Here is a 24,302-nt window from a genome sequence, read left to right as displayed (position 1 = left end):
TCAATACAATTTAGTTGCTTTGTTGTGTAAAACTCTGAAGGAGTATTTACGAGTATGTGGCAGGACATTAGTGTAAGTGTGCTTGGAGAAACATGACAGTATTTTTGCACTCGTGCTTAATTAAGCCAAAAACTGGTCAATAAATTAAAGACCGCGCGCTCTTTCTAGTTCTTAAACTTCAATTAGGGCATTCAGCTATGCAGCCACTCAGCTTGCCCAGAATTCTTCACTTGCTAGAGCTTGATAGGCCTTCTAGAGAGTAAAGAAGAAGGCAATGTGATTTATTTTCTTTGTAGTGTTTCGGACGGTATTCAAATAAAAACTTAACCTCAATGTATGCAACGAAAGAGATGAAACGAAAAGAAGAGAACGTTGTGATGGCATTGTAAGGGAGCAATGGCTACATCTCCTTCTTCTTACGCGATTTTGGTCTAGTTTAACAAAGCGCATCATTCGTGTTTTTTTCATGCTAACCGGCGCCAGTTGGATACACCAAGTGAAGCCAAGTCCCTCTCTACCAAAGAGTTTGCGTCCATTCGGACGACATGACCCAGCCAACGTAGCCGCTGGATCTTTATTCGCTGCACTATATCTATGACTTCGCAGAGCTAATACAGCTCATCATTCCATCGCTTGAGATATTCGCTGTTGCCAACGTGCAAAGGTTCAAAAACCTTCCACAGAACCTTTCTCTAAAACACTCTAAGAGACGCTTCATCGGAAATTTTGATCGTCCAAGGAGGACTTTACTACTCAGTTGCGTACTTAGTTCAGAGTATCACTCGTTGGCAAGATAGATTCTAGATGGGATTTCAAGGCTGACATTGATGTCGGTGTGAATGCTGGTTTCTAGATAAACGAAGTATCTTAAAACAATGATTGCTATAAGTGACATATTTTGATTTAGGCACTGAAAATAACCAACACTATAATAAAATTATTTCATATCATCTCTTTGTTCCAAGTCTCACATACCTATTAAGCAAATGCGATAAAACCTCACACACAAGCTCTTGAAGCTTTGATTATTCTAACTTCTCTGAAAGGTCCCCACAGCCTCTGCAATGAGGATTAAATGGTAAATCAAGCTTTACTGCGTGAGTGCTGATCATTCAATGAACTTACTGGCACAGCTACAAGTTTGGAATTTGAATGGCGTGGAGTCCTCAAGATTATCTTCATCCTGAGCCTATTGTCATCGGATTTTCGAAATACCATCATGCAACGAAGAATTGGAGCTCCATCTGATCTGAGCTTTGCTGAGAAATAAGTTTTGCAATTCTCCTTTAACACAGGCAGGGGGATGAAATATAGAGGTTATTTAGTACTAGAACTCCAGCTAGACATGAGTGGGTTGACAATAAACCCGGTCGGAAAAACTCCTTACGGTTTTTTACTGATGGCTCAAAGCATGACTGTAAAGTTGTCTTTTGTCAACTACTAAATATAAGCAATTAAACGTAAGCGTTTCGGATCATCTTGCTAATCACTGTAGCGTATTTCGGGCTGAAATTCTAGCTATTAATGAGTGCCTAAAATGTGACCAACTTTAGCGAAATCTATATTTGAACTAATAGCCAAGCGGCGATTAAATCGCTTAGTGTGGTTGTAATAGGACTATGAATAAGTTCGTGCGGTTTTACAACAGATGGCGTAACTTGATTATTATTCCATCGATCCACATTTCCAAACATTCATTGGAGAGCTACTGTCGTAAGGCACAAACGTCAGTATAAGTTTTTTATTTGAAGCGTAAACAACAATATTTTTACCACACTTGAAAATGTCGAATTTCGTGCCAAATAATGTGTTTTTGCGGGGAATTCTTCTTCATTATTTTAATATGAAGAAAAAAGCAGCCGAAAGTCATCGTATCTTGGTGGAAGTTTATGGTGAGCATGCTCTATCTGAGCGAACGTGCCAGAAGTGGTTTGCACGCTTTAAAAGTGGTGATTTTGGCTTGGAAGACGAAGAACGCGAGGGTGCGCCGCCAAAGTTCATGGATACCGAATTGGAGGAATTGCTCGATCAAGATCCGGCTCAAACGCAAGAAGAGGTTGCAAAAACTTTGGGAGTTGATCAATCAACCATTTCCAAACGTTTAAAAGCCATGGGAATGATCCGAAAGGTAGGCCATTGGGTGCCGTATGAATTGAAGCCAAGAGACGTTGAACGCCGTTTTATGGCATGCGAACAACTGCTTCAACGGCACAAAAGAAAGGGTTTTTTGCATCGAATTGTGACTGGCGATGAAAAGTGGGTCCATTACGACAATCCAAAACGTCGGGCAACGTATGGATACCCTGGCCATGCTTCAACATCGACGTCGGCGCAGAATATTCATGGCCTGAAGGTTATGCTGTGTATCTGGTGGGACCAGCTGGGTGTTGTGTATTATGAGCTACTGAAACCGAATGAAACGATTACGGGGGATGTCTACCGACGACAATTGATGCGTTTGAGCCGAGCACTGCGAGAAAAACGGCCGCAATACGCCGATAGACACGACAAAGTTATTTTGCAACATGACAATGCTCGGCCACATGTTGCACAAGTGGTCAAAACATACTTAGAAACGCTCAAATGGGATGTCCTACCCCACCCGCCGTATAGTCCAGACCTTGCGCCATCCGATTACTATCTCTCCCGATCGATGCAACATGGCCTGCCTGACCAGCACTTCCGTAATTACGATGAAGTCAAAAAATGGATCGATTCGTGGATTGCGGCAAAACCGACCGAATTTTTCACAAAGGGAATCCGTGAATTGCCAGAAAGATGGGAAAAAGTAGTAGTAAGCGATGGACAATATTTTGAATATTAAATTTGTAACCATTTTACGTCAATAAAGTTTCAAATTTCGAAAAAAAACCGCACGAACTTATTCATAGTCCTATTAACTATTTTTTATCATGTCTTTCAAATACCTGGCATCTCTTATCGAGTTGGCAGAATATTTCCATTTGACATGGGTGCCAGGCCATAGTGAACTATCAGGGATTTGTAAAGCAGGTTGCAAAAAGAATTTGATCAGCCTGGAACGTCAGGGCGCTACTTGATCGGTAAAAGAAGAACTACTTTATGTCAGTTGCTTTGATCACAGGCTACCGTATTCTAGGTAGACTCTTACAGACTAAATATTAGCTTTTTTTTTTTTTAATTTAACTTAAGGGTATCTATTTCTAAGCTAAAGTTTCGATCTTTACATAATTATGCATCATGCGAGAAAAAACTGTTTTCTTTCATTTGATGTTTCATGTTCGAGGTAAGTATATAGTGAAAAAAAAGTATGGGTTACGTCATACTTCCCCACCACTAATGCCGGATTATCGAATAATTTACGTTTATTTACTTTGTATTTTCACTCTGCAATTTGCCACCTTCTTGTCTGTTGGGTCAATAAAATTGTTTTCTTTTATTTCGTTTTATTTCACTTTATTTAATCTCCTTTAATGCCTACCCTTCACATTGCAACGCAATTCGTGCCATTTTTATATTTTTTACTTTTTTCATATTTTAAGCACCGTTGCTTTTCGTTTATGTCTTAATTGCCGCACTGCCTGCCACTACAGTCTTTGGTAATTTGTAAAAATTACTTTTTTATCTCCCTTACTTTAATTTTTCCTTCGTCACTTTGGTTTACTCATTTGGCTTCTTTTTGGTTTTCTTTTTGGCATTTCTTTTTTCTTTTTCACCTTTCACATGTTAATTATGCAGTCGCTTGGTAGGATGATAAGCTCAGCTGTAGTGTAGTGGTATGATGAGTACTTGACAACTCAGTGACGGAAGTAAAGATGTTTGCTGGTAGCCAAAGATTTCGTTTTAATTTCCTCATTTGCTTCATTTTAGCAATGAAATTACTGAAAGGAAATCACTTGTAATTTGGCAATTAATTTAAGTTGAATTCATCATAAGGAAATACTGTGAACCATTGAAGATTTCTGTTTAAATCACATAGGATTTTGATACCAAGTTACGACTTAAACTAAAGGATGGTTAAGTTTTAAGAGCCGGTGTTGATTGTGAATAAAATACAATTTTTTTAGGAAATTATTGTCATTTCTCTTTATTATGATAATATTGGTACAGCTCAATTACGTAGGGAACAAAATATTGGCCAAATGGTCGCCGCGGCCTCAGCGACACACCTCAATCCGATGGTCCAAATTTTCGATGACGCTGATGCATAATTGAGGTTCTATGCCGTTAATGTGCCGAATTATCTCATCCTTTAGCACTTGAATTGTTGCTGGCTTATCGACGTACACCTTTTCTTTCAAATAACCCCAAAGAAATAAGTCCAACGGTGTCGTTGACGTTTAGGTGTGGTTCACATTCAACATGGGTCCTTGAAATTTAACCACCCTTTATTATAATATAATAGCCCCATGTGGCAATTATTGGGAATAGTAGGCATTTCATTTTTAAAATAGGTACTTCTCGGCTGAAGTGGTACGAGTCTCGAAAAAACGCCAGTGTGAATGAAACTCTAAACAGTGTCTGCCATGTACACTTTTTTTAAGCAATTCCGAGAGACAAACATGATAGTAAATATAAGAGAAGACTAGGTTAGGTTAGGTTAGGTTAGGGTAGGTTAGGTTGACTTGGTTGGCTGAAAGCCATCACATAGACCTATTGGTCCTTAGTGGTACTAGATGGAGTCTGACCCTTACGTTTCCTTTTAGTAGGCTTCTTGTAATAAGCTGCGTCGTTTGCGAATCTAAGTAAGCTCTAAAACTCTAAACCCGAGAGACATTCTATCCTCTATAAGGCTAGTACGAATCTGGCGTATTTATCTGCATTCTGTGTACACATTATTTTCGCGGTTTTACAAGTGCCTAGATTATTCCACCTCCTGTCTTTCCGTGTTTTCATGTCCGCAGCGATGTCATTCTAAACCATTTTCAAAGGTTTCAGTATGTCATTTTCTTGTTCGAATTGCATGTAAACAGCGCTTTTCGCAATCTCATCTACAATTTCGTTTCCTGCAATACCCTTATGCCCGGGTACTCAATAGATATGCAACCGTCTGTCTGCGGCCAACCTCTCTATGGCTTCCCTGCTTCTTAGAATATTTTTAGATTAAATTTCATATGAGTTTATTGCCGCTTGAGATTCAACGTATATATTTATGTTGGAGTTGCTCGATGTCTTTGCTAGTGCCATTTCAATGCAAAGAATTCTGCTTGAAAAATACTGCAATGGTCAGAGAGCTTGATTGGCCGCCTGATGACCAGTTCTGCGCAATAAATCCCCGCATCTGTGTAATCCGTGCTGGCGTAGGAGTAGTTTTAATTGCCACTATCGTGCAAAGTGCACCAAGACGTTGAATACTTTGCATAGCTGTCTTGTGTGTCGTTTTTCTCAATGCAGTCCATCACACTAGAGCACCATAGAGTAATATTAGCTTTACTACAGCTGAGTAACCCCAATACATTAGGTCATGTACAAAAATTATACGGACAATAAATTATAAAATACAACAATCGAAAGTATATAACTCAAAACAGGATTATCAACTCGGACTCGAGCAAGAATGCTACATAAGACATAAAAGAATGTATCAGTATCTGGAAAATCATTATAAAAGTATCCAGAATGCAGGCTTACGTGACGAAATTGAATCAGAAATTGCAGACTAATGATCCATCAAATAAGTAATAACAACTGTCAATTAGCAATGAATTTTCTACTAAAAACCAGGCACATTTCCAGTCGAAGGAATATTGATGGACTTATAGAAAATTGCGTACATCCTCAGTGAGTAACTGTTTGGTGCTGTCAACGGAGAGTGCAAGAAGATAATGTTACCCCATCTTCCGACCAAAAATGTGAAACACTATTTAAAATCTGCCGAATGATTTCGCTTGCTAAACGGGCCTTAAAAAATTAAACGTCATTTTTTTCTAATGGCTCAAGTCTTTAAGCACAACAAGGTTACTCTCGCAATGGAATCCAAAACTATTAAAAATGTATTCACAAATAGAATTTAGATTAGAGCTACTGCTAAGCCTTTCAGAACAGAGCGGTATCTGAAGTTTAACATCTTCATAAAACATGATTCCCTGTGAAACTAAGGGAAGAAAGCTAAATTGCTTTTTTATGTCAAATAACTCATTTTTCTTTTCTTTTTGGCGGTTGAGGGGCTTTAAAATGCCACTGAAGTTCCTGCTGCGCTATGTTAGCGACGTCTTTTATTAACCTAACCGTCCAGCTGCCGCGTGTTTCGTTTCTCCAGCGATCTTGCCATGGACTTAGTATTAATCCTTTATTTCTCGCGCTGTATGTTTGCTGACTCCTTCTTTCATTCTCCCTTTATTTAATACCCACAACTTTTTCTTCTCAAAGGCTAGTGAATCTATCGAATATTGAATGGCTTATTACTGAACAGCTGGCCCTAATACTGTGTGGTAGACAAACACAACTCTCAAGGCTGCCGTTCGTTGTAACGATGCTAAGAGCTTGCATCGATGCTTTATCTTTAGCGTATTTGCCCACAGTTCAGCTCCGTATAATAGAACGGAGAGCCTGGTAGTTATCATTATTTCCCGTTTCCTTATGTTTGCCCTCAACCTACTGAGTAGGAATGCAATCTTAGCGGCTTTCTCTGCTGGGTGTTTCATTTTAGTCCAGAAGATTAGTCTTGAGCCCAATCTCATGCCCTAAGTTCTTTAGAGCCTAGTACGCCTTTTTGTGGTTAGCGTATTTGAGCAAGTTTGCGTGGGATGTGATTCTTGGTCAGCAGTATTAGCTCCATATTCTCTATGGCTAATTTGAGGCCACGTGAATCTTATCACGTTTGTGTCCATATCATAACTTGATTAAATCTTCTACGAGCTTCTTCAAGGTGTCGTGTTGTGGGGACTACGGCAATTAGTATTCGTATCCGATTAAAAAGGTACTATCAGGCATTTCTATATTGAACATCTCGTCAAAGCTGATAGTCCACAAATCGAGACCAGATCCTTGTATACATGGAGAATCCTCTGGGCTTTGATAGATGAGCTTGCGAGCTCGCAAATAATTCCTCATTGTATGGTATGGTAGGTATGCCAGAATTTTCAATCTTAGCCCTAAGGGGACGAACATGTCCAGCCATCTATGTCAGACTATGCTTCTTGGCTGAATCCCTCGCTGTTGCGCTGCTTCTACGCTACTTACGACAATTTCGACTTTCCTATCGTTTCCTATTGTAGATCCGCGTCTAAAGCCGTGCTGTCTTACCAATAGTCCTCCGGCATGGCCGGTAGTCCTCGAACGTGCATAATTGTCTAGCCATGAATGTTTGATTATTTGTCGATAGGCCGTTAAGACCAGCTGTTGAAGTAAATATTTTGAACCTCGTATCTTAGATCAAAAATCGTGACTTCAGTACACATGTCAAAAGTGTGCTTACCGGGTACCTTGTCGAGTGTTCTCTATAGTAACAAAAACCTCCTTAATGAGGCGCATGTAGGCTTATTGTGGGCAGGGTGTTCGTGCACCATCAGAAGACAGCGCGTAAAGTGCTTATTGTGTTATCCTTACATGACTGTAGCTGCAATTAGTCCCCGATGACCAAATAGGCACTTCGCGGCCGATTCCAACGACGACTCGTTTGTATGATACAACAATGGATTCTATATACCAAAATGATTTGTGTTTTGTCCAATCAAAGACTGTTATTTTAGTGATTTAATCTTGTTAAAATTAGTGAACCCACTACTCATTATTAGCTCAGCTTAGCTCTAAAAAGTTAGCACATGATATTGTTAAAATTATTATGAAAACTCCCTAGCTTGTTAAGCTTAACAAAATTTCCTTTCATTTATATCCAAAACAGAAAAAAATTCGATTGAAATAAAAAAAAATTAATTGTGCCGCATTTGCATTTTTGATATGATATTTGTAGTTGTAGCTCTTACTTGATTTTGTTCATCTCCTGTAAAATCTACAAAAAATTAAATTTTCGGCTGCATATCTGTATAAAATATAACACAAACCAAATCTATTTTTTGAAACCACATTGAGAAGCCTTGAAGCTAAAAGTTCGCAGAATTGTGGTTTTGTCACATCTCAAACTGACTTTTGATACATATAAAAAATTTTTATTTCTGCTGTTTGAATATTCAAACATTTACAAATTTTTTTGTTGCTCCTTTTATTTGCATTTAACTAACTTGCACTGCATCTGCAATTGACTGTTGTATTTTTGGAATTCCAAATAGGCAAATAGCTCCGCTATAGCACCTTTCCAGTGTGAAGCGAAACAATTGGCGCGATTTCGCATTAGAATTTTTTGCAGACATGATTTTTTTGTGTATATACACAAAAAAACTAAGGCATATCAACTAGTAGTGCTGATAATAGCGGCGGTTGTAAGTCCCGAAATTTCGGGATTTTGTTTTGCAATTTTATGAAAAGTATTAAGTCCATTGAATTTTTATTGAATTCAAAAAAGTTGTATCTGGGTCCTAATCTCGAAATTAGGGGATTTTGTGTTGCAATTTTATGAAAAGTTCTCAAAATATTCAATTTGAACTCAATTCAAGAAATTTGTGTCCGCGTACTAGTACCGAAATTTGGGGATTTTGTATTTCAATTTTATGGAGAGTACCTACTCAGCTCATTGAATTTTTACTGAATTCGAAAAACTTGTTACCCGGGACTAGTCCCGAAATTTCGGGATGTAGTATTGCAATTATATGAAAAGTATTAAGTTCATTGAATTTTTATTGAATTCAAAAAAGTTGTGTCTCGGATCCCAAAATCACGGGACTGCAACACAAAATACCGAAATGTCGGGACTAGTCACGGGACACAACTTTTTTCAATTCACTAAACATTCAACGAGCTGAGTATTTTTCATAAAATTGCAATACAAAACCCCGAAATTTCGGGACTAGTCCAATTCGGTAAAAAATCAATTAGCTGAGTACTTTTCAGAAAAACTATAATCATTTTAACGTACCTTGTTAATTTGCGGGATCCCGAAATTGGCATTTCCACCGCTTATACTATGTGCATGCTTTGTTTGAAAGTCGCCTGTAGAATTCTGCTGTAACAAACATAGTTTGATATAATTTAAAAAGCAAAATAAACTTGGATTCCTGATTCTGCTGCTGCGTTATTACGTATACGCCATGTATGTAGAAAATGGCTCCTGCTAACCCAAGAGCGCGTCCAAAGTTTATATGTACAACTTTTCAATTAAGATTAACTGCTTCTTAATTATACCAACTCATTTCACTTCGGCCAATCTCTGTTGACATTTTCAACTTTAGGCATGAAAAAAAGCTTAAGAATTAGAATATAAACAAAAGTCTTCAAATAGCAGAAAGCAAAGTAAACAAAAAATTTCAGTTTTTTCGCCACTGTAAAACTTTTCAAATATTGCTGCGGAATTCTACGAAAATCAAATATTTTTTTTGTGTTTTTCATTATTTATTTTGCAGTTTAATTAACATTACAATATCAACAATTTTTCTTTGTACTCAATTTTTTAACTTTTCATAGCCACTTTTAAGTATTTTGTTTATCGAATTTTTTTCAAACGTAGATAATTTGCGTTCTCACACAATTCCGGCACTGCCTCAATTAAAATTCATAAAACTATGTATGAGAAACCGTTTGTAAAAGGGCGCAAATAAAACAAATACTTGCAATATATGGAGCAATTTTTCCTGTCTTATTCAGAATTTTGCTCCTCAAAGTTATTTATAGATACGCGCGCATGTAAATAAGAATGTTAGCATGTGCTTCTTTTTGCAATCAGAAAACAATTTCCAGCAGAGTGTTTGTTGTACGCATAGTTTTCATTTTATATGTGTGCTGCTCTAAAATTAGCTGAAATATTTCTTAAAAATAATATTGATTATGTTTTGGTGGCTATTTTTAGCAAAACGGAATTTGTTAAATGTAGATTTTTCTTTGGTGTTTGTTTAGAGTAGAGTAGGTTTAGAATTTTTTTACTACTTGCGTGTCTTGCTTTATATTGTGTTAAGCAGAAAGCATATGTGAATTTGTATGCGTTGTTTTTCATATAAAATTTTTTTTTTATTAATTTCATTAAAAACACATCAGAGAAACTGTATGCCATTGAAGAAAACGTATATGAAGGAGACAGTAAAAAATATTAGTGGGTTTGCACTTAACTGCCATTGATAGCGCATTCGTTGCTAGCTGTGGGTGAAAGATGGAATGAGAGATAATTTGTTTCTAATAGCACTCGCCCCAAGCAGCCAACGGATAATCTTCGAGTTCTATGCGTTCACTTCTGCCGTAAAAAACGCTTCTCAAACCAAATGTCAATTGGCGTTCGAGGATGCTTTAACACTATAAGTTACTGGACTTGTAGAACAAACTCAAGAAGCAGACCACAAATCCGTTAAGAAACTAGGGGATCCAGTAATATAGAACACACTCATCTCTTGTAGAAAACGAATACAATAATAAAAATATAAAAAGTGCATTCAGTCTTCCTTTACAAATCATACAATTTGAAATTCTTGCTATTTGCTAAGAAATTTGAGTATTTGTAGCGAAATTAAGGAAACTTTCAAACGGAAACTTCTAGAATTACACCATATACGTGATATTTCATGTTTTTATTTATTTATTTATTTATTTGTTTATATAAATAGTACATAGTAAGACTAAGGTCTTTTAATAGTACTTCAACAATATTATAAAAAACTGGAATGTTTTTAACATACAAGTTTCTTAATCTAAATTTTACACCAGTTCATTTACAAATCAATCCAATATATTTAACTTAACTATAATAATAAGAAGAAAAGAAGCAGTAGGAAAAGAAAAGAAGGATTTAGAAAAGAAAAAAACAAAAGTAGTACGAGTAATTAGAGAATGTAGAGAGAAATTTAATGCGCCACTTTATTGCAATCAAACACTTTTAAAATAATTATAGACTTGTGCCCTGAAGTTAAATCTGTTAAGTCCAGTCTTCACAGTATCGGGTAATGAGTTCCACACTCTAACAGCGTTAATGAAAAATAATCTAGATGATGGTAGGTAATTAAATTTTGGAACGATGAATTTGTTGTGTCTGCGATACCTTATTGGTATCAACTTCTCTGTCAGATAGGGAGGAGACCTGAATAATGTAAGTTTGCACAAAAATATGCAATTCCTAGCAGACGGATAACTGTTAAGGCAACAACCCATTAACCTTGATCGGAAGGCAGAGATATGGTCATATCTGCCAATCCCATTTACATACCGCGTGGCGTTATTAAATGCCACATTAAGTTTATGGCAAGATGTGGAGTCGAGTTTGCTGTATACCACCTCAGAGTAAGTAATGAGAGGCATAATTAGCTGGAGAACTAATTTGCGCCTCGTTTTCTCCGGCGTGAATGTTGCAGAGACTCTCAGTTTTCGCAATGTAGCGAAAATATACCCCACAACCCTATTTATATGGTCAGCACAGGTAAGTTTTGTGTTAAGAATAAACCCCAAATTGTTTACCTTATCCATAAAGGTAAGGGAATTTGTACCTATCCACAATTTAGGGATATTGTCAACATGCACGACACTATTACATATAGGTAGGGCATATGACTTTGACGCGTTCAGACATAAAGAGTTTTCATTAGCCCATACAGAAATAGCAGACAAATCACTGTTTATTTTGAAACATAAATCTTCAACGAGACCAATACGACTGGGCAAGTACAATTGTATATCATCAGCATACGCATGGACATTCACGTACTGACAAGCGGTAAAAACATCATTGACAAAAAGACTGAATAAAAGTGGACCAAGGATAGACCCTTGCGGAACACCAGTTTGTACGTATCTAGACTGAGATGTTAATTTACTGGTCTTGACCTTCTGCGTTCTGTCACTAAGGTAGCTGGCCATGAGCTTCACCGCACTGTCTTTGAAGCCGAAATAGTGTTTAAGCTTCAAACATAATAATTTGTGATTCACTGAGTCAAATGCTTTAGAAAAGTCAAGTAAACAAAGTAGAGTCAAGTCTCCGTTGTCAAAACTAATTCTAATTATTACCAATTGTTTAACATTTTGTTGAGAAATCTCAAAAATAGGGTTTACAATACGCAGTCATATCAAATTGTAGAATTTGCAAAACATGCCTTGATATGTTGTTTTTGTTGTTTTCATATGAATCGAATTTTCTTATCATCCATGCATTTGATTTGTGTGCTATACCAAATGTTTGCTTTGTACGAAAACCAGAATCTCAGTACATCAACATCACAGTACAAGCCGTACATCAACTTTCAGCTTCATATCACATCGCAGCACTTCAGTGTTACTGGTTCCATCCTTCCACTTTATATCAGCCTTATCTACATGACGTGGTAAACGCGCGAAAAGCAACATAAAACTATTTTACTCAACTTACCACACGGTTGTAAGCAGAAGCATCCGTGCTATGCCTAAATCACCAACAAAATTTATATTGACGGAAGACCACCTAACCACAATTCAAGAGAGACTCACGACGAATACGAAGACAATTATACCTCAGCTATTTCTTTGCTACAACAGCGCTTTATATGAAGCAGTGGTACGCGAACTTCAACGAAGTTAGACTCCACGTCGTCAATCAACGATTGCGCTCTGCATCGATTACGCCAGAGATATTGGTATCACTTCCGCTTCACTTCTCCAAAACGTATTGTTTCGCCATGGCTGATGAATGAATCTAATTTTATATTAAACTTAGCGAAATATGGTAAAAATCACACCAAAGCTACTGTTTACCAACGTCTTTTGGTAGAAGTTAGAACTTTTCTACTTCCCGAATAGAGCTTAATTTTCACTGGTGGGTCAAAAACTGATACTAACACCTCATTCGCAACTAGAAAGGAGAAACAATAACGGCCGCCTCCCTCCCTTGCTATTCCTTCGTTTATATAGCCGAAGCTACAGCGATCCTTCATGGTATTACCTTCGCTGAAAACTCTTTACCGAAAGCAGTAATTTCCACGGATAGCAAATCCGTCATTTACTCGATAATGAAGACAATGAACAAGATGCACATCATCAAATTGGGGAGCAAATTATTAAAAAATAGCAACCACATAAAACTCATGTGGGTTCTAGGCCATGCAGGCTTAAAAGGGAACAATCTAGCGGACGAACGGGTTAAACTCGCTGGGAAAGTACCACTTATAAGTATCGACTATATTTCGAAAAAAGACGTATACAAATTACAATATATCACAGGCACTATAATGCACAAATGGTCACTTGGGGATCCAATTCCCACCATTATATCGTAAATAATCCATAAAATCAAACTACCCATTAGCTGCCGTTGCAACGATATCAAATCATTTGTCCGCCTTCGACTAGGGTACACAATCGCCACACCTTCATACGATTTCAATGGTTCCAGTCACCCATGCTGTCAACTCTGCCACTCATCCTCTTTAACGGTCTGCCATCTACTCGACGACATTTTGAACAAATCAGATAAAGTATCTTCCGAAACCAAATACCTTCTACACTGTTAAGAACTACTTGCTCAGAAAATATATCAAAAATATCAGAATTTCTAGTTAAATCAGGATTGAAACCACTGATTTAATGTTTTCTCCTCTAACTAGTTACTATATTTTCACCATAGTCTTAATTAACTCAGTTTTTTCGTCTCACTTTTACTTGTAAGACCTCTATCTAAGCTAACTATCTGTTACTTTTATATCAGCGAGCCGAAGGTTCTGTCAGCCAGTGCTCCCTTTTTAGTGTAAGAGTAATTGTATTTTTCACGTCCTTAAATAAATAAATAAATATTTACATGACATTATATCCACACATTTCGTCAATACTTGTATGAGGTAGCTGCAAATATTCGACCGCATTCCATTTCATATTCCTTGCAGTCTTCACATCACGGCATCTCCTTTTCTAGCATCACAACCACTGCTCAATAATTTCTCGCCATATCACATCGAAGTTATACACCATGTAATACATCACTTGCTCACAAATATTTATATACTAGCAGCACGTAATATGTTTAAATCATATCACACATTTAAATCACATCATATATTAATATCACATCACCTCATATATTCACATCACATCATATGCATATCCATCATCCATCCCGTGATCAACTGAGAGCTCATCAACATTTTGACCAGTTTTGACTATGTTTTATTACAATACTTTTATTTTTTTTTTTCGTTTCCCTTGAGTACTCATTTTTTTTTAAAGTTTGGTTCATTGTCTAACCAAAATCTTATAAGACCGATATTCAAATTTTGCCCGAAATTTCGAAAAATTCAACAAACATTGCATTCCAGTGACTCGATTTTATTGAGAATTTCTACAAAGATTTAGATATTCAGTCTTATGGATAATTGAATTTACTCCATTTAAAAGAGAAATATCATAGATTTGTTGTATAGAGAAAATACGCAACACCGTTAGGGAAAAATGATATACAAAGTCAACGAACAAATTTTTCGCAACGTCCGACTTGAACTTTGTTGTATCAACATTTAATTAGCCATAAAACTGCATACCAAAAATTCTTCCAGAAATCCTAAATAAAAACCATGGAATTTGTGTATACAATTTAAAAAATGTATATATATATATTTTTTATTCAACAATTTGTCACACCTCTATAAATAAAAAGAATAAACATACAAAAACAAAAAACAAAGTAATTAAAACGCCTAAAATGTTGATATACTATCGTTTGTCGCGAGCTGTGTAAGTGAACACTGGGACTAATGCATCGCCCAATGTAAATACGCTGACAACGCACTTCCAATAACACGCGCATAATTAAGTGCAGTTAATTGACCTACAACGTAATCGATAACCGTTGAGTTTGTTCAATTAAAATGCAATTCATGGGAAACGCAGCGTCAGCAATGAACTGCTTACTTGCCTTTGTAAACACTAAGAAATGAAGGATGGTTAAGTTTCAAGGGCCGGTGTTGCTTTAGAATAAAATAGAATTTTTTTTGGAAATTATTGTAATTTCTTTTTATTATGATAATACTGGTATAGCTCAATTACATATAAAATAAAATATTGGCCAAACGGCCTCGGTGGCACACCTCCATCCGATGGTCGAAATTTTCGATAACGCTGAGGCGTAATTGAGGTTCTATGCCGTTAATGTGCCGAATTATCTCATCATTTAGCTCTTGCATTGCTGCTGGCTTATCGATGTACACCTTTTCTTTCAAATAACCCCAAAGAAAGAAGTCAAACGGTGTCGTTGACGTTTAGGTGTGGTTCACATTCACCATCGACCCTTGAAATTTAACCCTTTATTTTGTGGTAATTTTGGATATTAAAGCAAAACAAAATGGTAGTAAACTTGGTAAACATAATTAATTCAAAATTTAACTATTTCGTATGTTCATATATCTATTTACATCGCAACACATCATATCCACCACATCACATCATGCAGTTACAATGCATCATATGTTTACATTACATCACCTCATACACTCAAACACCACATCACATCACGTATCTACAGCACCTCACAGCTTATATTTACATCACATCCAACGCGCATATCTCATTTCACATTCAAATTTCACCTCTTCAAACAGAACCACAGCCCAACATCTAATGACATAGCAAATCCACATCCCAACTTCATCCACAAAAGGCTGCACCGCATAATCACATTCACATACACAACCTCATATCCTCATCTCCACTACATTATTAGTATCTAATTAGCGCTCAATTTGCGATGGAGATTTAATAGTGCAAGGTAATCTTCATAAAAGGAGGTTACTCTAAAAATAGGTGAATAAACTTAACATATTTAGCACCCACATAATCATTTACTTAGTATCATCAGGTGTTGGCATCAGGTAACAATTTATTTACACGCGCTCAACATTTACCTAACCAACTGAAGTGCGCATTTTCGATGAGCCGGTTGATGAGCCTGTTGACGGCGTATAAAATATTAGTTTTTATTGGCGTTGTTGCTACTGTGGATTGTTGAGCACAACATGTATTGTATAATATAATAACATTTGTTGCTGTCGTGAAGACTTGAATGTATGGCATATTTTATTGATTCCTTGCTTTCTTTGCGATTACTGTGCGCATATGGTGCAAGTTGAACAAGCTGGCACTTCATTAGTTTGTGCTACCAGGGTGAGTTTGTAAGTTAAGAAACACTTTTGTTTTTTTTCTTGGTTCGGGAGTTGAGCGGTTCAATGCCAAGTAATCCAAATACTTTGAACATTGTCGTCAATATTTCTGTGAATTACTATATTTTATTTGTAGGCTTCCGCCTAATAAGAAGTAAATTGAAAAGAAATTTGAAAACAAGTTTATAATTTCAAGATTTATTCAATATTGAAAATTTTGGTGTATAGCTTTTTAAAGTGAAATATTTTGGGCTCCTTTTAACAATTAAAAAAAATATTATTAAAATATTATTAAAAAAAAATATAAAAAAATTAATTTCTTCATGAAAATTAACTTCTTTATGAAACTTAATTTTTTAATTTATTTTTATAATTTATTATTACTATTAAAAAAAAACAAAAATTTTAAAAAGAAATCAATTTTTATTATTACTATTTAAAAATTTATTTTTCTACGAAAATTTAATTTTAATAAAATTTGTTTATGAAATCTACTTTTAATTAATTTTTTGAATTTCGTGTGAAGAAAATTTAGTTTTTTATGAATTTGTTTTTCAATTTTGAGTTTTTTAATTATTTTAATGTTTTCAAACTAATTTAAAAAAAATATTTTTTTTTTGAAATTTAATTTAAATATAATTTTTTTGAAAATTCATTTTTTTTTAATTTTTTATTAAAAAATTTATTTATTTTTTGTTAAATTTTAAAATTTTTATGAATTTTTTTTTTTGTTAGAAATGCTTGTGAAAAATTTATTGTTTATCACTTAAACCAACTCCCTATCATATGAAAACTATTTGTTTATAAAAATTTATTTTTTTGAATTTTTTATGAAATTATTGTACAATAATATATTTTTTTTGTTAAATTTCAATTTTTTTCATGTATTTGTTTTTGGTTTTTCTTGGAAATGTTTGTGAAAAATTTACTTTTTGTCACTTAAGAAAACTGCCCACCATATTTTTTCTCTTTTATTCTTTTTCATTAATAGCTTTCTTCTTCACAATCTACGTAACGATGCCTCAATCGATTTGCAGTCGTGCATGATTGCACTAATTTCTCACTAGTTTTTCCCCAAAAAAATATTAAACAAAAAAAAACTATGCTAAAAAATTTTTAGAAAATTTAAAAAATTGAAGTCGCGCAAAATTTAAGTTTTATTACGACAATTTTCTGCTGATAGAGTTGGGTGCTTTCTTCCATAAAAAAATTATTTTTCGTTTGCAAAATAGTAAATTCAACACAAAGTCATTTAAAGCTTCAAGTGCAAATGTATCAAAATTCATGGCGCTATAAGTCGGCAAACTCAAAAGTTGTCTTAAGCTTCTGACTAAAATGAATGAAACTCTAATGAAAATTAATTAAATTAATGAATTTTTAATTTTTACCACAAATTTGAGTTTAGGACATTAACAAATCTTGCGCGTAACAATTATTTCACATTTTGTGAAATGTTTAGAGTTTCCAGAACCGATAGAGGGTTAAAAACCATCGAATGCATATCTAGCCTATATTTAAACTTTTATCGGTCTTAACTCGATGATATCTTAGTTAGGCAAGAAATTAGGCTAAATTTCACCTCACTCTATGGAACGCCTAACATGAAGGTAACATGTAAAAAAATTCATCCCAAAAATATAGTATTTTGAAATTTAATTATAGTTGTTGCTGTAACTGAGTTAAAAGACACGAATTTCAGTAGCTGTGTTTTTTTACCGAAAGGTTTTTTGAATTTTTGCCCTAAGTGTGCCGCGGCTTTCGATGTCAGTCACTTCAGCCTAATGTTTTTTTAACTCAATAAGTGGTGCTTACAGGCTTCGCCGCATCCTTTTAACCCACTTCTAACGAACCTTTTACTTTCTTCCTTTTTGCTGTCACTTTTGTTGCAAATCACGCTGCCTGCCTGTCATACCCTCTCCGGTACACAACTTTTTCTACTCTCCTGGTTTATTATTACAATACTATTTTTTTTTTGTGTTCTGGATCTCCACAATTAGCTAAAATTAGTAATGGCAAACAAGAACAATAAGAAAACAACAAACCAACAACAATAACATCATCGAGCGCAACCACAACATTGTACAAAAACATACCAACAACATGTCAAACTCATTAGTGATTGACAACTGTGAGACCATACCGACCCACAAACTATATATTACCGAATAGCAACTCTCCTCTCAGCGACAACAAAAAAGGTAAACAACGCGACCAAAAACAACATCAAGTGCTGTTCTACATTTTCATACAGCTGTATGTGCGAGTGCTTTGTTTGCTCTCTTGTTGTTGTTAGCAGTGCTGCTTTTGTGTGTCATCTGTCATAATTCATGTTTTATGCTCTTCAAAATGTTTTTTCCCCCGAAACTGCCTTAATATAATTTTGTCTACATATGTATGTGTGTGAGTATCATGCATGTGAGTACATATATGCTTGAGCGTAGATTTGCACAAAACAACCACAAACAACCTCTGCAAACGAATGATTTTGACTTCGTCGCTTTTTTTTTTTGTTTTTTTTTTGTTTTGTTGTTAGTTTCCTTTGCACGCCCTTGTTAGTTGGCATATGAATTGACATGTTTGCATTTCTGTTTGCCTCTTGTAATATTCTACCCATCTTGACATGTTTACTACCGAGACTGCTCAAAATCACCTATTTATTGGGGTCAAAAGTATCTCTTTATTGGGGTCAAGATGAATTTGTGTGTAGCAGAGCGTGGCATGGGAAGGAGAGCGATATAATTTCTACGCGTCCTACATATTCGAAATTTCACAAAAACAAAACTTAGTGACCCAAACAGTTTTTACTGCATCTTTAAAGGGGGGAGTACGTTGAATTTTTTTATGTACTTAATTTTATAGTATAAAGCAAATATCCCAGCTGTAAAGCAAGTAAATGGGGCAGTAAATCTTTAATTGAGCCTTGGTGCCACCGACAAGCCAAGAAGAATGCGATTCAAGCCCTATTTAATAAGGTAACGACCAACTACATCGACAAGCATTTGCTTTTGTTGTTGTTGTTTTTTTTTTTTTTTTTTTTTTTTTGAGTGACGGTGTTTCGTGAACGGAGCATTTGATGGCATTTAAATACCACAGTCCTTTGCTGTTTTGGTGTTTAAAATTTCAAGAGTGCTATTTCCTATAGACACCACGTCGGGTCTAGAAAGAAAGTAAGAGACTTCAGTTGTGCTCCTGAAAATTCTTCATTAATTACTTTTGCTCTACATTTTACTCATTCTTTTAACGTTCATTCACACTGAAGATCGCTACGTGCACTACGTGGCTGCGATGCTGGCATGACAAAATTATAACTGTCGGGTTGGTTCAATAAACTCAGAAAATTTGATAATGAAGCCTCCACTTGTGCACTGAAACTAAGTATTTATATGGGACTAAGATCATAGTATGGACTACATGGCATGCCGTGCAAATATTTCGCTAAATACCAAATTGAATAATCTACGATCTGCGCTTAGAAAATATTATAGACATCATCAAATGGTAATTGCAACAACTCGCCATTCGCTTCTATCGCTTAAGTATCGAGCGTATAATTTTTTATATATTCTTAGTTTCTACCAAAGAAAATTAAAGAAATATTTATTTTTTACGTGGAAAAAATTCATTAAAATATTTATTTTCTTTTACTTGCAGGTAAATGCATTCTGATGCAAGAATCCTCTACAACTCCTTGCTATGTCTCCCACAACTATTCAAACTAAAACAAAGCAAGTATTTACTTAAGCCAGTTATTATTATTAATTATAAAGTATTAGTAACTTCCGGAAATTGACGTATTAAGAGGTTTCATATTTCGCCTTGAAATTAAGCTTCCTACTACAACTATAAGCTTTTTTGATATATTTACATTTGGAAATACTACACTTTCTTAAGATTTTCTTCTTATTTTCGGAACCGCATTTATTACTCTCTGCTACTTCGTTCAAGCTACTTTTTTTGAGTTTAAGGGGTTATATACCTTGTGAGCCCGAAAAAATGGACGATTATCATAATTTGTTTTAAATATGTTTTAGAACTTTTATTACTGGAGGGTAACTCTTGAAGAATACATTTTGGTGTTTTTAATTTAAAAAATGTAATTATTTATTGTTTATATCGCCCCTCCCCCGAAACGCCGTTTTTTAGAAGAGGCTTGCGGTGATCACCGTAGCGCATGAGCAGCTCAACTGAAATCAAAAAAATTAAATGATTATTGTAGAAAAATGTTTTCTGTTTGTGAATCTGAACGGTTTATTTACTCAAAAAAAAATTTTTTCTCGATACGAAAACGCTTTGCACAAAAAAAACGATTTTTGAGAAATTGAAAAATTAAAAAAAAATTTATTCCAGCGAACTATGCAAATATTTATAAAAAGTGAACAGTTCATATTCAGGAGGTTGTAACTTCAAATAATTAAAAAAAAAGTTTATGCAAAGAGATCAAATAGTTTTTGATAGATAATGATTACCGCGATGGTAATTTTTAAAAAACACGACTTCGAGATAATCGCGTCTAAAGTTTTGTGTGCACTTCATTTATGGATAAGGTCGCGCGCTTCCAGGGTCTGTAACTTTCGTTCTAGTGCTCCGATCTTTATAATTTTTTTAAATTAATTTTTAAGATGATGTACTTTTAGAATATGCCATAAAAAATTTTCGATTTTTTAGTCTAACATAATGTATACTATAACCCCTTAATAAGACAACGATTATTTTATTTAACATTCAATTCAGATATTTTCAATATCTTATTAAAAAAAAAGAAATATTACTAAAAGAAAAGACGAACTTTCGTAAAATTCGAAAAAAAATAAAAAAATGTGTTATTCAACTATTTTGCATTTTCCTTTCCCTGTACAACGCAATCATTAAATTAATTTTCAATGTATTAAAATTTGAAGATATTCTTCGAACAACGAAAAAGCGTACTTTCGTAAAATTGGAATATTGTATAAAAAAATTAAAATTTTTTAAAATTAATATATTAAAGCAAACATTTTGTATTTGCATTTCTCTGTACACTGCAATTTTTACATATTCAAATATTAAAATTCGTGAGATGCTGCTGGAACAACGAAAAAACGAGCTCTCGTAGAATTAGACACATTTTTATAAAAAAAATCATAACTTTGGAAAAATGTATGAAGCAAAAATGTAGTATTTTCCTTTCTCTTTAGAACGCCTGCATTATATATTCAATGTATCACAGTTTGAAGATATTCTTTGAACGATGCAAAACTGAACTCGAGTAGAACTCGAAAAGGTTCTATTATATAAAAACAATTAAAATTTTAGAAAACTTAATGAAGCAAAATGTTTGTATTTTTCTTCTTCTGTGGAACGAAATAATTATCTATTGATTATATTATAAATTTGGAAAAAAAATTAACAAAGAAAACACGAACTTTCATAAAATTCGAATATTTTTATAAAAAAAAGCATAATTTTGGAAAAAGGAATGACGCAAAAATTCAGTATTTTGCTTTCTCTTTAGTACGCACTCATTAAATATTCAATGTTCTGAAATTTTGGAGATGCTCCACGTACGAAGAGAAAACAAGCTTTATTGGAATTTCAAAAAAAATTAACAAAAAAAAATTTTAAATTAATAAATAAAATTTTTGAAAAATTAATAATGCAGTTTTTTTTAGTTTTTCTCCATGTATGTGACACAGTCAATAAACATTCACAAAAAGTACTTATATGGATGTTTGTAGCAAGAAAAAAATTACTTTCGGAAGACTCGAAAAACTATAAAAAAATTGAAATTTTTAAAACTAATAATGAATAATTTTCACAACATTTTTTTTCCTCTGTACGAGATAAACATTACATTTCCAAATACTTAACTTATGGAGATATTTCTTGAACAATGAATATAACTAAGTTTCGCAATATTAGAAAAAATATATTAAAAAAATATAATTTCAAAAAATGTGTGATGCGGAAAATTTGCATTTTCATTCTGCCTTCCTGTGTTGCAGTAATTATATATTGAAACATTAAATTTTTAGTGTTGAACAGGAAAAAAGTGTTCCACATTACCCCATCTCCCCCTACTTAAATCTCAATAAGAAAACAATTGGCAAAGAAGGCAAATATAGGTCATCCAGCAGACTGTCCACTCTATCAGAAGTTAATAATATTAATAAACTCATGAGTTATGGTCACAGCTTTTGGGACTTAAGGGTAGCAATATTTACAGTCTCAACTGTTTGAGATTGACGCGCAATAATATTCGTGAACACTTCACGACGATTTTTTAGCATTTCATGATTCTTTTTTTTCTTGATATCAAATGGAATGATAATCAGGAACTTATTTCTGATAATTGAATGAAACAATGTTTGTTAATATTTGGAATATTGTGATTCATCATCAATTGATCCCAAATGTTTGAGAAGAACAATTCTTGAAGGGACCAGTATCCATGAATTTTTCTCTGCTAAGGAATGGAGTAATATTAAGCAGCTAATCACCGGGACTTTTCCATTTAAAAGACACAATATTCTCGAACTCGTCACACTTACGTCACACTATATTCATGAGCTAGCGATCGCAATAATTGTGAACTCATCACGATATTTGTTTGAGATTCTATAGCAAAAATACGCATAAAGTCACCACAACAAGTTTTCAATATTCGCAGTGACCAATATTCACGCAACTTTGAAGAAGAAGCACGAGAGCGCAGTGACCTGCTTCGCATTAACTCACTTCTCACTTAAACACTCATTTACCTGTCTACAGTCCTCAAATAATGCGCTCACTCGCTTTGTAATTGGTTTGGCAGCTTTTGCTTTTATTGCTGCTACTCCTGCCTTTAAAAGCAACAACCTCATTGTTTCCTTTCTTTCTGTAGTTTCCTTCAGCACACAATGTTATTATATAAGTACAATACTCGTGCTCGTATCTCCTCTGTGGTTGCTTTTCATTCGTGCTCATATTGCCCTTTACACACTTTCAGTCAGCCATTCGATTTCAATGAACTCTTTGTTGCAACAGCAATAAAAAGCTGGAAAACAATGTGATTTAATCTAAGCACAACAATTGCAAACAGCAGCAACAATCTTTTGTGGCATCTCAACTGGCATGAAAACAAAATGTAACAATAGAACACAATGTGACAACAACAATAACAATGATAAGCTCAAAGCTGTGTTGGTGTGCGTCGGCCATCAGTATTGCAGCTTGTGCAGTTTTTATTTCAATTGGATTTTCTTTGAAAATAACTTCAACATATTTGCTTTTATTGAATTTTATCTTTTTCTGGCAATTTTCGCTATTTCTATAATATATTTTTGCAGATTTCATTTGCCCGTTTACTTATTTTTCGAATTTTGCTATTGCCCTCCAATACCCCCTACATGTTTTTGTTTACTTTTCGATTTTATCTGCTTTTATTTATTTTTTTATCTTCTCTTATTTATTTATTCTTTTTTACCCACCGTCTAATTGCGCAAATTTGTCACTGTTGACTTCTTTGTACGCGCTGCCACTGCAACTGATTGCAATCTTCCCAACTTCATGTAATGAGTTAGCAAATAGTCAGCCAACCCGTCAGCCCGCCACTCTGTGCAGGCGCAATAACGATCGCTGCCGCAGTTTTATGGTTAATTAGGTAATAAATTATGGCTACAAAAAATAGGAATAGCAAAAAAATTTGCAAAGTCTCATTAATGTCAGTTGTTAGCAATGGCTGATTGTCTTGTTGTATTTATATGTAGTCATATTTGAACGTTTGGCTTAGTAAATGGGTGTGATTAAGTTTATGGCAGAAGGCAACAGTTATGCGCATTGTTAAAAATTAATGGTGTTTTGAGATGCTCTAAGATTATGGGCAAGCGATTAAAAGCGCGAAAAAGCGGAACGTGAGGGAAATGTAGGTAGCGGAATGGAACAAAATGGATGGAATATAAAGGCGTAAAATATAATAAATAAGTTCATTCAAATAAAATAGCACGAAATAAAAACAAAATTAAAAAAAATGATTTAGAAAAATAAGAAAATCATAAAAAATAACAAAACAAAATTTAGAAGTAATATTAAAAACCGATTAAACAAAATTAAATTATATATATATATATATATATATATTAGAGCGGGTCAATTTAAAAATCGCTCATTGCTCTGTGAAAATCGTATTCTAGTGATCAAAATGGAAACTTTGCCGAAGGAACCATA

The sequence above is a fragment of the Anastrepha ludens genome, chromosome 4 (genome assembly GCF_028408465.1).
Source record: "Anastrepha ludens isolate Willacy chromosome 4, idAnaLude1.1, whole genome shotgun sequence".
NCBI lineage: Eukaryota > Metazoa > Arthropoda > Insecta > Diptera > Tephritidae > Anastrepha > Anastrepha ludens.
The sequence above is the reverse complement of the archived record's forward strand: the minus strand, read 5'-3'. Positions refer to the sequence as shown.